Here is a 14,154-nt window from a genome sequence, read left to right as displayed (position 1 = left end):
AAACTGCATAGAACTTCCAATTGGATAGTATAGAAATAGAGGAAAGCTTTTGCTATTTTTCTATATACATTGTGGAGTCATCTACTTTATTGAATATCCATTTTAGTTTTTATAGCTTGGGTATTTGACTCTAAGATGAAGCATTCTCTCTTCTCTCCCATACAAATATATCAATTTTTCAGTTTTGAATAGTGCAGCATATCATTGTAACTAGAGATTGGCCGTGCTGATAATAAACACAGGAAGTAATACACAATTGTGGTTTCTTTAGTTGTCTAATGCTAAGCAAAATTCCACTGCGGTTTCGTTTATAGGAGAGTTCTCTTATATTTTTCTTTGTCTAAAAACAAACACCACAATAATGACCACCCAGAAGTAAAGGACTTGCTGCTCAGAGGATATAAAGAAAGGAAAACACTTGCTTAAACATATGTTCTTGTTTAAATTATACTTTTAGACAAATTTAAATTGAGATTTAGTAAGACAGTTCCTACTGATTTAATTATTTCTGAAACATCTGCTGTGAGACAATGACACCAACTGAAACATAGTCTTACCTAGGATTAGAGGAACTGTTAAAAATCATGATCTTCAGTAACTAAATCACTACCAAAAAGAGTATGGGAGCAGAACTAAAATTAAGTATATTTGTAAAAATTTATTAAAAAAGCCCCAACAACCCAGTAATTTGTTTGTTGCAAGTTAATCATTCTGCCCCTGAGGACTCAATAGTCAGTAATTCTGAACATTTTTCAGTTCTCCCACTACACCGTGATCTCTCTCTTGGTCCAGGCACACTTCACGTGGTACTTTCCCTTACCCTGCTTCTCTCCCCGGGCACATCTGCCTGTCCATCAGGTATCAGTTTAGAAGTCTGGTTACCTAGGATGGTTTCCCTGGCAAATTCTTTTGTTAAGGGCTCAGCTAGCTGCTCTGATTCTTACCTGTGTTTCTCCTTCCACTTTTATTTCAATTGCTTCTTATAATTTTATTCCTGAAAATAAGTTGAATTTTGAGGAGTACAGGCATTTTTGCTTAGAATTGTACCTCCAACAACTAACAAGGAGACTGGAAAGTAGTTAAGTCATTATTAAATAAATTTTGAATAAATAAATGGATATGTAAATGACTAAAAATAACAGTGTGATAGTTTTATGCTATGTCAATTTAGCTAAACTGAAACTGTAATTCTCACTATTCTATTGTTTGTATAGTTCTTGGTTAAGGTTAGAAGAAAAATTTGCACAGCGTTTGGAGACTGGAAATTAAGCAATAGCCACTGCACTTGAAATGTCATTGTGCTTAGAGGTGGGGGAAGTAGTTGCAGAGGGTGGCCGGTCACTGTTTGCCTTGCCCTCCCTTGCTTTCTGTTCAGCTCTTCTTCCTTTTGGACCCCTAATATGAGGGAGACCCCCCAAACTGGAATTTATTGATAAACCTGTTCATTTATTCTTACATGTATAAACTTCTGTCGCCTTCAAAGTACTCTCCATTTGATGCAATATACCTATTGAGAAGTTTTCCACTGTTCAAAACAGTTTTTGAACTCATCAATTTTGATGCCTTTTAGTGTTTCTGCTGGTTTTTGTTCCACCTCTTCCAACTGGCATAAGGTGTCCCTTTCACGACTTTTTTCATCCAGAAAAACAAGCCAAAAAATTGCATGGTGTGAGATCAGGTGAACAGGAAGGGTAGGGCACAGGGGTCAAGCTGTTTTTTGGTCAAAAAATTGCAGAACACTCAGAGCGATGTAGGAAGTGTAGTCAGGTGACCTCACAGATCACCCATCATGAAATGGGCAAACGTGTTGAGTCTTAAAAAAAATTCACTGAAATGGAATGTGGCCTCTCACAACAACCCCAAGTGGTACATTGATACAGATGGGTCCCTAGAACACTCGCCTCGTGGGGGAAGCCTGTACTACGGGGTCCTGCCCTGCAGAAGATAATTCTGTTTCCTTTTGGGAGGGTCCTCCCTCATAATTCCTCAGCTTCACCCACAACTCTGTTAGATCTTATTCCTATAATGAGTCTACTATTTCATAATTGTGATAGCAGTTCTGCTTTTCTGATAAAATCCTGTGTGATAGAAAGAGTGATAGCCACTGTTTCTTTCACTTTCTTATTATTTCACACATTGTTAGAAATGCTGAAGATTAAAATCAAAGTGAGTAATTTTCTATGAGATTTTTATTGCAGAAAAATATTAAACTGATTTGAAAAGTTTAAAATACAATCTTTTTATAAAGAAGCTTATGTTAAGGAGTTTACAGAAGTCATAAAATTGACTAAATCAGGGCAAGTTAAGTCATGGTTTTACACTGGACATGTTTCATAGACTTGTGAAGAGGTTGTTTGCAGCTGTGTGCACACTTATCCAAGACATAATCTCAAATTAAAAAATGCTATGATACTATCTAGAGGGAATTTTTAAGTTAAAAAAATTAAGGCCTAAGCCACTAGGTCCACATTTAGGAGAATATAGCTATGGAAATTTAAGAACAAAATACAGAATAAAGTTATGGAATTAATTATTAAATATATTCAGTGTAAGTGTTATATAAATCATCATTATTTCTATTTTTTGTTAGATCCCTGGAACATTGACATCAAATTATTCCAGTTTGCTATGTTCACTAGAGAGGTTATCTATAACAACAAAAACAATAAAACATTTCAGGTAAGAATGAAATATCATGGTGTAGAATTGTAATTAATATACACTAGTCAGTATCATTAGTTGGATCTCCCCCCTACATTACTTAACATACATAGATAAGGCTAGTGGTTCAAATCAGAAAAATAGCAATAAAACAAAACAAAACAAAAAGATGACTCTGGTCAAATTTTTCTTCTATAGTTTTTTTGGGGGGGTTGTTTTTGGTTTTTTTTCTTTTATCTTTTCTTACTTTTCTAAGGATATTTTATTTATTATGCTATTACAGTTATCCCATTTATCCCTTCATTCCCCTCCACCCTGTACAATCCCTCCTACCCACATTCCCCGGCTTTAATTCATGTCCATGGGTCATACATGTAACCTCTTTGCTACATTTTCTACACTATTCTTAACCTCCCCCTGTGCATTTTTTACCTACCTTATATTACTTGTTTTCTGTACCTTCCCCCACTCTCCTCCTCCCACTTCCCCACTGATAACCCTCCATGCTATCTCCATTTCTTTGAATCTGTTCCTGTTCTAGCTATTTGCTTAGTTTGTTTTTGTTCTTTTTTTTTTTTTGGTTCAGTTGTTAATAGTTGTGGTTGTTGTCATTTTACTGTTCATATTTTTATCTTCTTTTTCTTAGATAAGTCCCTTTAACATTTCATATAAGAAGGGCTGGGTGATGATGAACTCCTTTAATTTGACCTTATCTGGGAAGCACTTTATCTGTCCTTCCATTCTAAATCATAGCTTTGCGGAATAGAATAATGTTGGATGTAGGTCCTTGCCTTTCATGACTTGGAATACTTCTTTCCTTCATGACTTGGAATACTTCTTTCCAGCCACTCCTTGCTTATGGGAACTCCTTTGTAGGTAACTGTCTCCTTTTCTCCTGCTGCTTTTAAGATTCTCTCCTTATCTTTAACCTTGGCTAATAAAACTATGATGTGCCTTGGTGGGTTCCTCCTTGGTTCCAAATTCTTTGGGACTCTCTGAGCTTCCTGGACTTCCTGAAAGTCCACTTCCTTTGCCAGACTGGGGAAGTTCTCCTTCATTAATTTTTCAAGTAAGTTTTCAATTTCTTGGTCTTCCTCTTCTTCTGGCACACCTATGATTCAGATGTTGAAATGTTTAAAGGTGTCCTGGAGGTTCCAAAACCTCTCCTCGCTTTTTTGAATTCTTGTTTCTTCATTCTGTTCTGAACATTCTGGTTGAATGTTCTGTTCTTTCTTCCTTCTGCTCCAAACCATTGATTTGAGTCCTGGTTTTCTTCCCATCACTGTGGATTCTTTGAAGATTTTTCTTTATGTCACATAATGCAATCTTCATTGCTGCCTGGATGTTTTTTATGCTGTAGAAGTACCCAGTGAGTTCCTGGAGCATCCTAATTACCAGTGTTTTGAACTGTGCATTTGATAGGTTGGCTCTCTCTTCATCACTTAGTTGTATTTTTTCTGGAGCTTTGATTTCATTTGGGCTATTATTATTATTATTATTGTCTCAGAGTGCTTGTTATGTAGTGAGGGGTGGAGCCTTACGTGTTCACCAGGGAGGGGCAATCTGTATCACCATGTTGTGATGCTGTATATGGGGAAGGGGTCCAAGAGGGAACAAAGGCACTTGTTCCACTCTCAGTTTTCAGTCACTTCCCCTGCTTCCCACAAGCAAACTGGGCCTTTCTGGTGCTGATTCCTGGGTGGGTGGGTTTGTGTATGTTCTGGGACCCTGTGGATCTTTCCGACAAACTCTCCTGTGAGGCTGGGAGTTTCTTCTGCTGCCTCAACCCCCACAGCAGTTTTTAGTCAGAGGCTTCGAGGCTCTATTTCCCCCATGGAACTCTGGGTTGTATAGTCTATCTTGCTCCCCAGTTGTTTCTCCTGGTTTATCTGCCCTGGAATGTGAAACTTCCCAGTCCTTAATCTATAACCTCCCCGTGTCCTCCAGCTGCTGCCTTGCCGCTGGTCCTCTCCACCGGGCTGCCCATCTCTCCCCCTCCGTCTGGATGAATGTGTCTTCTTTACCTCCTTGGTTGTCAGATTTCCATACAGTTTGATTTTCTCTCAGTTCTGGTTGTTTTTTGTTTTTAAATTTGTTGTTGTCCTTCTTTTGGTTATGGGAGAAGGTACAGTGTGTCTTCCTATACCTCCATCTTGGCCGAAAGTCCCCACCTCTTCTATAGTTTTTAAGCGCAACCATAACTGTCACTGCCATTTCCTCAAAAGTATTTAATGAGTACAGAGTAAAGTTCAAACTAAAATCATGTTATTCAATGTTTTCCCTTTAATCACATCTCAGTCCACTTTAAATCTTTTCCCTCATAACCTCATGTAATACATTTGGCCTTGTAGAGGTCATTTATATTTTACATCAACTGTTGGATTCTGAGTACCATTAGAACCAGGTCTACATATTGACCAACAATGTAGTCTCTTCAGGTCATAACAGTGTTGGGCATGTAAGAGACGTTCAGAAATGTTTGTTAAATTAAAGTGATTTGATCCATGCTAAAAAAAAGTTAGTTTTAGGTACAACTATTACACAAGTCAAGTTTTATGTTTTTTTGCAGTCGTGGCTGTTATTTTGTATAAAAATATAAATACGTTTTTCCAAATAATTTGAGTGAGCTTCACCATTTCTTTTCCACAGTTGGTTTTAAGAATACAAGCCACCCTGGCTGGTGTGGCTCAGTGAATGGAGCTCTGGCCTGCAAACCAGTGTGGTCACCAGTTTGATTCCTAGTCAGGGCACATGTCTGGGTTGCAGAAGAGCAATCACACACTGATGTTGCTCTCCTTCTCTTTCTCCCTCCCTTCCCTTCTCTCTAACAATTAAACAAATAAAAATTTTTAAAAAGAATAAAAACCCAGGACAGTGAAAAAAATTAATAATACATTCCTGCTGTTTTAATATTTAGCAGATTATAAGAATTCTTTTTGGCAAATAAAATTTGGCCTGATTTTATCCATATTTAAGAGAGTTTACATCTGTTTTCCACTCATTTTGATGTAATTATATCTGTTTTGCTAGCCTTAGAAAATATATCATTTTCACATAGCCTATATACATTTTTTGCAATCAAATTAATAACTACTTTGGGAAGGGAAATGTTGTTATGTCTGTACTAATATCATTTAGGTTCACAAACACATAATTTCAACATTTTTATCTTTATTGTTTATATTATGATTATGCTATGGAACATAGGTTCATGAGGAAACATCAGTCTATTCAACTGAGATTGGGAATATAAAAAACTGACTTTATGACAAAGTTAGAAGTAACATTTAACAATGAAATAATATCCAAATTAACTGGCTTATATCTAATACTAGACTAGGAAAGTAAATAATGGAATCTTAGCTCTGGTAAGAAATATAGAAGCATTCAGGATAAAAGCATTATCTTTATATTGGAAAGATCATGGAATAAGTTTTGTATAAGTAACTTAGTTATCAGTATGTTTAAAATGATAGACATAAAACAACAGAAATTTCCTATTGAAATAGCCCAAAATATTGATATCACTCATTGGTGGTAAATTCAATTGATTGCAGTTGTGAGAAAAACAATCTTAAAAATTGTTTTACTAAATTTTGAATATTAAACCATCCTTTGATTAATAAGTTATTTTTTAAAAACTAAACTTTCAGAAATTATTAAATATCTATTGTAAATGTTTTTTTCTTTTTAAAAATTGTTTCTAATATCTCTTGTGGAATAATGAAGAGGAATAATAAAAACGGGCTTACCAGAACATAAGAAAAACCAAAGAGCAATGGTTGTGAATAGAAAAAATAGTATTAATTTCTATATGTGGTTTGAGTAGTCATTCTCATTATTTTAGAACTGAAATGATTAAAATCCTATCCATGGTGTGTACATTCCTGGAGTGGTATCAGTATTAGCTGCATATAACCAAAAATGTCAATGACATTATTTTGTAAATAGACAATGTATTTTAGAAAGTCATGAATTCTATGACTATAATGACAGTCCACCCATTGGAATTATTTACTGTTAGGCACACTTTTTTTCTCCATGAAATATTCTTGATCTTGATAAATCTAGATACTTTATGCATAACATAGGTCAACAAACATTTACTGTAAATTGACAGATAAATATTTTAGGCTCTGTGGGCCGTGCATTTCTGTGGCAACTATTCAACTCTGCTGTTATAGCAGGAACCAGTCATAAATTGAAAACACTGTTTGCAATAAAACTTTATTTATGGAAATGAAATTTGAATGTCATATAATTTTGTGTGATAAAATATTATTCTTCTTTGAATTTTTTAATTAATCAAAAAATGTAAAAAACATTTTTAGTTCCTGAATGTACAAAAAAAGAGTGGTGGGCTAGATTTGGTCTGTGGCCACAGTTCCCAACCCCTTCGGTCTGTGTACAGCAGTCTGCCTACTGCTTTTAGTCACTAGATAACAATCTTAAGCTCATTGATGGTGACCAGACACAAAAATAAAATCAGTTTAAATGTACTTTTATACTTAAAGAAAGAACCATAATCAGTTTGCATGAGGATAAATAGATGCAGTAACACCAACAAATACAACCAGCCGAATATCTGAACAGAAAAAAAGAAAATGGAAAGACTTGAGGCATAGAAAACAAAAAACAAAATTCACAAAGCCACACAGATTAATCTATTATACTACCTGATTTTCTGTTGGAGAACTATTATAATTTATTCAAAACACTTTGTAGTTAAGTGTTGTCTACCTTAACTACAAAGCAGAGGCATATTGATTCCCTTTGAAAAGATGTAACTTTGATGGACAATGAGGGGTCTAATAGAAGAAGGGGGTCTCTCTTTATCCCATAAACTTGGGTAACTGATATCTTTTTGAAGGTAGAAAGAGCACAGTTTACACAATATAGCTCCCAAATATATTTCATGAGAGAAACTATGGGCAGTGTGGTAGGACTGTCCTACAACTGAGACCAAAAGCATCAAAGGAAAGTAACAGGACTGCTTGAGCCAGTCTTTTTTATTTATTCACACAGAAGTTCAAAAATAGTTGCTAGTAAAATGAATGAAGCGGATGTTTCTGCTGGCCACAGAGTTCTAATAAAAACTGCAATGCTCAGTACACAAGAATTCCAGCTTAGAAAGGGAGGCTTAGAGTTTCTTAAGCAATGACACAGTTCTATCTAGGATCTACTATTAATTGGATTATGTTGGATTTCCACCTCCCATTCAGTTCAACTTCAACTTTCATTATCCGCTTTATCACCCTAAAAAGTAAAGGGTGAACTTAATAACTGAATGGTAGAATCTTCTTAGCAGTCTTCTAAGTATATTTGTTCTACATGATTTATGGTCTTTTAATTTCATTCCCAAAATAATTTGTCATAATACATAACATTGAAGAATGTTTTGAAAATCAATCAAGTGAAATGGAAGGAAGTTCTAAATTTTAATGCCCTGTGAAGAACTTAACATTTCTTAGTCATGATTTTTGTTTGGTTGTTTCTTTTCTTTTGTTTAGATCCAACTCCAAAGAAGACAATTTTGCATTTAGCCTAATGCCAATTGATTCTACTCATCTCTCTCAAAGAGCAAATGATGTTACATTTTGATTCTTCATATTAAAAGGGGGAAATAACATCTGGACTATTACAGACTCTATCTCATTGGATTACTAGTGACCTAGACAAATCTCAGACTGCCCTGATCTCTAGGACTAAGCTTCATGTTGCCTCACCACAACTAATGACCCAAAAATGAATATCTGGTTCCACCCATGATGTAGAAAGAAGGAAATAGTAGTATGGTTTCCATTCTTGCAACAACAATACCTGCAGCAGTTTACAAACACAACTTCCCTTGAACTCACCAGGGAATTGAAGTCACAAATTAACTAGCATAGAATCCAAGGACAGGAAGACTCTCCAAAGACTGACAGGAACACAACCAGTTGCTCACCTGGAGCAGATATCAGTGAACAAACGGAAGAAGAATTCAGCTAAAATTGTAAACAAATTACTGAATGGCTGTGGGATAGCAAGAAATATAGAACACTTTGGAACCACACGTGCAAGGGAAATGCCTACCAGTTATCAGGCTCTCAGTGCCAACAAGTAAAATTGAGATTAGAAAGCAATGTTCTTAATCTGACAAAGAAGATTAACAAAAAGGTTAAAGCATGTTTCATACTCAGTGGTAACTCTTTCCCTTTAATATTAGGAACAAGATAAAGATGCCAACCATACCCACTTTTTTCAGACTACAGTGAAGAGAGAGTCATCAGTAAAATAAAGAGAAAAGAGAAAAAAAAGAGTGGCATTTCTAAATCATAGAAGGTAAAAATGACAGTTTATTTGTATATAATATGATTGTGTATATAGAAAATGCAAAAGAAAAAAATTAAAGCAAATAAGTGAGTTTAGTCATTTGACTTGATAGAAAATTAGCATTAAAAAAAACCCAAACATTTCCATTTCCATTTACCAGTCACAAAAAGTTAAGAAAATGACATTTTCAAGTTACCATTTATAATAGTAACAATATTAAACACTTAAAAACAAATCTAATAAAGATTTAAAACACTATTTTGAGAAAAAATAAGTCCTAAATAAATGAAAAAATATTATATTCATAAACCAAAAAGATGATTCTTTACAGGCCCTGATTTTCTCCAAATTGCTCTATACAGTCAATAAAAATAAAGATTCCATCATATTTTTGTTGAAAATTGGCAAAATGACTGTAAAGCACTTATTAATATGCAAAGGTCAAATAGCCAAGACAACATCAAAGAACAAGATGGGAGAGAATTTACTCTGCCTAATATCAAAACTTTTTGTAAGCTTATATTAATTCAGACAGGAGTGTTTATGCAAGAATAGACAAGAAGATCAACAAAACAGAGAAGAAAGAAAATGAGATGTACAATAAACAATTTTTTCACTTGCAAGAAAGGTGCCTCTGAAAGCAGGGAAGAAAGCCCAGTCATTTTAATAAATGGTTCCAAACCCAGGGAATATCCTTACAGGGGAAAGTAAAATAAAAAACCAACTTCCCTACCTGATAAAATATTTAAAGATCCATTCTAGGTGGTTGATAAACATACAAAATAATGTGGAAGAATATCTGCATGTCATTAGGGCAGGGAAATTTTTCTTAAACATGGCAGGAAAAAAGCACTAACCATAAGAAGGATATTAATCAATTGAACCTAAGACAACTTCTAGCTACCTCATAATCTGGATTAATGAAACTACAACTTCATCACCACCATCGTTATCATCATCCCTCTTAATCTTCTTCAATTTAGTTGTCATCAATATAAACGACTGAAGTGCTTCATGCCCTTAAGACTCTAGATTAAATTATAGTTTGTATTATTTTCTAAGAAACCTATGAGATTTTTATCTATTGAGGGTTTTGTTTTCATTTAAAATGTTTAAAATTTCTTTTTCCCCAGTAACAGACAACATTTCTTAAAGTTGTTCTGGGGACTCAGTTTTGCAGACACAATGTCTGTAATACCCTAAACTAAGTGGGTTATCAATAATGCATGTAGTTCTTACAGTTCTGGAAGCTACACAGTCCAAGATCAAAGCACCAGCAGATTCAGTGTCTGGTTAGATCCCACTTCCTGGTTCACAGATGGCTGTCTTCTTGCTATGTCCTCACATGACAGAAGGGAGAAGAGGGCTCTCTGGGGTCTCTTTTATAAGGGCACTAATCTCATTCATGAGGTCACTACCCTCAATCACTTCCCAGATGCCCACTGTCAAATACCATTACACCACAGATTAGGTTTGAATATAGGAATTTGGAGGGGGGACACAAGTGTTCATTCTATAGTAGACATGCTAAAGTAACATGTAGAATAAAATAATAGTAATGAAGTTGTAAATAGAATGCTTCATCTTTGCAGGATGGAAATATTTGCAGACAACAGAAATGCAGGCTGAACTAAAAGCAGTCTGGTTATATTTTACAAAAATACAAGAGCATTATTCCCTTTTGAAAGAAGGTTTAATATTGTACTGAACACAAATGAGACAACTGAAATTAGAATGTCTGCATAGCTTTATAATTTTACACTTCTTGGTTTACAACTTGTTAATTTTTAAAAGCTTCAACATATCTTAAAAATGGAGTATTTTTTTCCTTTTAAACTAAATCTACCTAGCTCTTTTGCATTTCAAGTTTTTTTTCCAAAGTTGTAGTAAAGAGGTAAAGCTATAAGGAAATATATTAGGACATATACATTTGAAAACAATTTGGGGAAAGACCCATGAATATGGTTATAACTGAAGCAATCTTTAATATAGAATATTTCTTTTAATTGAATGTTAATGCAGGGGAATTGGAATATTTTAACATTTCTCCTACATAAATAGCAACTAAGAACATTATGTTTAGCTTGCTTCCTGAAAAACGAATCCTGCTCATATACATGACATTATTATATTGTCCAGCATGACTTTGCCCAATATATAAAATATTGACTGAAATGTCCAGAGCCTTAAAATTCAAACTGTCATCATGTGATAATGTTAAGAATATATATTCCCTCTAAAATAAGCCTCTCCAAAATTTCTCTGGCTGGAATTAATTGTTCTACTCTTTTCATAAACTCATTTGGTCCAAAATCTATTACAGATATTTGAATTGCGCTCTCCCTCAAATTCATATGTTGAAGTTTTAACCCCCAGCACTTCAAAATAGAACTCTTTTGAATGGTGCTTTCAAAGAGGTAATTAGGTAAAATGAGGCCATGTAGGCAAGCCATATTCCAGCATGACTTTGCCCTAATAAGGAGAGGTGATTAGGATTCAGAAATGCAGAGGAAAGACCCTGTGGAAGAAGGCCATCTTCAAGCTAAGCCTGAGAGGGATCTCAGATAGAATCAACTTTGCTTATACCTTGATCTTGCACTTCTAGCCTCCGGAATTGTAAAAAAAGCAATTTTTGTTCTTTGAAGCCACCCAGTCTGTGGTACTTCAATATGGTGGCCATAGCAAAGGAGCACATGGTGCATAACACCGTGTTTTTAGTTAGAGGTAATCTGTACACAGGAATCTTTTAGATATTGGAAAGAGAAAATATCATCTTCTTTTTCTTGTACTTCTTCCTTTTCCCGTCCTTTTCCCTTCTTGCACTTCCTTCTTTTCCTCTTATTCTATCACTCCATCGTTGTTTTTCCCAGTCTCTGTTTGCCAGTAAAAGTTTAATGCATGAAAATTTCTGAACAGCAATACTAATATTTAGAGAATACAGAGTAAAGAAAACAATAAAAAATACTTTAGAAAAAATGGAAGCCCTGGCTGGTGTAGCTCAGTGGATTGAGCGCGGGCCTGCGAACCACACGATCGTGGTTCAATTCCCAGTCAGGGCACATGCCTGGGTTGCAGGCCAGGTCCCAGCGTGGGACGTATGGGAGGCAACCATACATTGATACTTCTCTCCTTCCCTTCCCCTCTAAAGATAAATAAATAAANTTTTCCCTTCTTGCACTTCCTTCTTTTCCTCTTATTCTATCACTCCATCGTTGTTTTTCCCAGTCTCTGTTTGCCAGTAAAAGTTTAATGCATGAAAATTTCTGAACAGCAATACTAATATTTAGAGAATACAGAGTAAAGAAAACAATAAAAAATACTTTAGAAAAAATGGAAGTAATAAATACGAACCTAAATTTTTCAATGAGTAAATTTTAAAAGAAAGGGATATTGGACAGATAATTCTCTCTTGAAGAGAACTCCTCACTTTTGCTTCCACTATTCTGAGGGGAATGCTTCTTCTTAATAGACTTCATGTGTGGAAATTTAGCATGCTTTCTCAAAATCTTGCTTTTCTTTCCTTCTTCTTCCTTTCTTAGGCCTCTATTTTAAGCTGACAAGTAAAAGGTGCACCGAACTCCTGAAACTTTAAACATGGTATTACTGTGCAACACTTTTTATGATTTTTGTCTTCCTTAAAGAATAGTTTATGCAGAGCCTCACATAATCCAAAGCACATTTTGTTTTCTGATGCCTTCACAACATGATCAACCATGATATTGCCAAAGTAACTCACTCATGAACTGAGCTTTCAACATGACTTACATCAAACTCTAAATCTGTCCTGTAAATAACACTCAGGGTTTTAAGCCCATAAGATAATGAAAGAGAGAATGTAATTAATGACCACTGTGTTTTCATATCTGATAGACAGGTGCACTTCCACTGGTGTTGAAAAATTGTGGCTGAGTTCCAAATTCATAAAGCCACAGGTGGATTACTATTATACAAGATTTATGATTCTTATTCACAGGTTTCATTGTGACTATACATATAATGAACTTGATAATGGCATTATTCCACATGTAAACTCAGCAATTATTAGAAAGTATATCAGAATGTTACAAAGTCTAACAGTTACTGGAATATTAAGAATAGAACCCTCTTTTAAGTATGCAAAACACTTAGTAATTTATGATCTAGACATGCCAAGAATAAGTGCTCTAAAGTGGTATCCTTTATTTTTTAAAGAATATTATTATTTAAAAATGTAATTCTTCCAGGGTAGGGAGACTTCATTATAATACCATTTTATACAGTTTGGATGATTTATTATGTATTTGTATAAACTATTTTACAATATTAGTAATTTTACATTAGAAAAATCCGTATTGGTCTATGTCACATATTAAAATATATTTTATATTAACTATATTTTATATTAAAAGCTATGATGTCAAATGAAAGATTTATCTTCCTAAGTTTGACTTTAGTTATTGTTAAGATGTATTAATTGCCTACCAAGAGTCAGGTATTATGATAAGTGCTTTCTTTTTTAATCCTCATAGCGGCCCTGCATGATGATATATTTATTTTTATTTCTACACTACACCCTAGGAAACAAAAACCAGTAGGTTGAACAGCTTTTATGTAGTAGAATGGCAATTCAGAACCAGGCTGTAGGCACTAAATGCCTGTGCCTGGTAATCAGTACTGCCTTCCAGGCATTGAACATCAGGTAGCACTATCTTTAACGACTCCCTGTCTCTTCAGTAAATGTCTTAAAATGAATGGGTGAATGTTTGTGCTCTATTTAATGATGCATAACTAGATCTCAAGTTTATATGCCTACAAAATGCTGCATATTAAATAATGAAAGAGACAAAAGCATATTCTACAGACAAAGAGGAAGTGGAAGCAATACTTAAACATACTGTTGTATTGCATATATGGACAGAAGTTTATTTTTAATATTGAATCTCAATTTTTGACAAAAGAAAAGAAATAATCCTGTTGCTGTTGCAGTATGGCAAAGAATACGCAGGCTGAATATGTGGGCAAATGATCAGAATGTATAATCCTCTCAAGAGGGCCAAGCCAGTCCCAGGCATATAAGAAAATAGTGGTACAGTGTGGTGAGTGCTGGGGGAAGGGGAGTATAAGGGGATTAAATGGTAATGGAAAAAATACAAGAAAGATTAAAGTTAAAAGATAGTGGCAGAAGTTTTACAGAGCATA

The 14,154-nt window shown here is 34.7% G+C and overlaps 1 protein-coding gene across 2 annotated transcripts in view; it reads right to left on the bottom strand.

Annotated features, from left to right (window-relative positions):
* The window catches only part of CFAP299 (cilia and flagella associated protein 299), a 515,701-nt gene that overhangs the window by 150,156 nt on the left and 351,391 nt on the right, over window positions 1–14,154 (bottom strand). The gene's annotated exons all lie outside the window — the stretch shown is intronic.

The sequence above is a fragment of the Sturnira hondurensis genome, unplaced genomic scaffold (genome assembly GCF_014824575.4).
Source record: "Sturnira hondurensis isolate 20B ecotype Veracruz unplaced genomic scaffold, ASM1482457v3 Scaffold0007036, whole genome shotgun sequence".
NCBI classification, from domain to species: Eukaryota; Metazoa; Chordata; class Mammalia; order Chiroptera; family Phyllostomidae; genus Sturnira; species Sturnira hondurensis.
The sequence above is the reverse complement of the archived record's forward strand: the minus strand, read 5'-3'. Positions and strand labels throughout refer to the sequence as shown.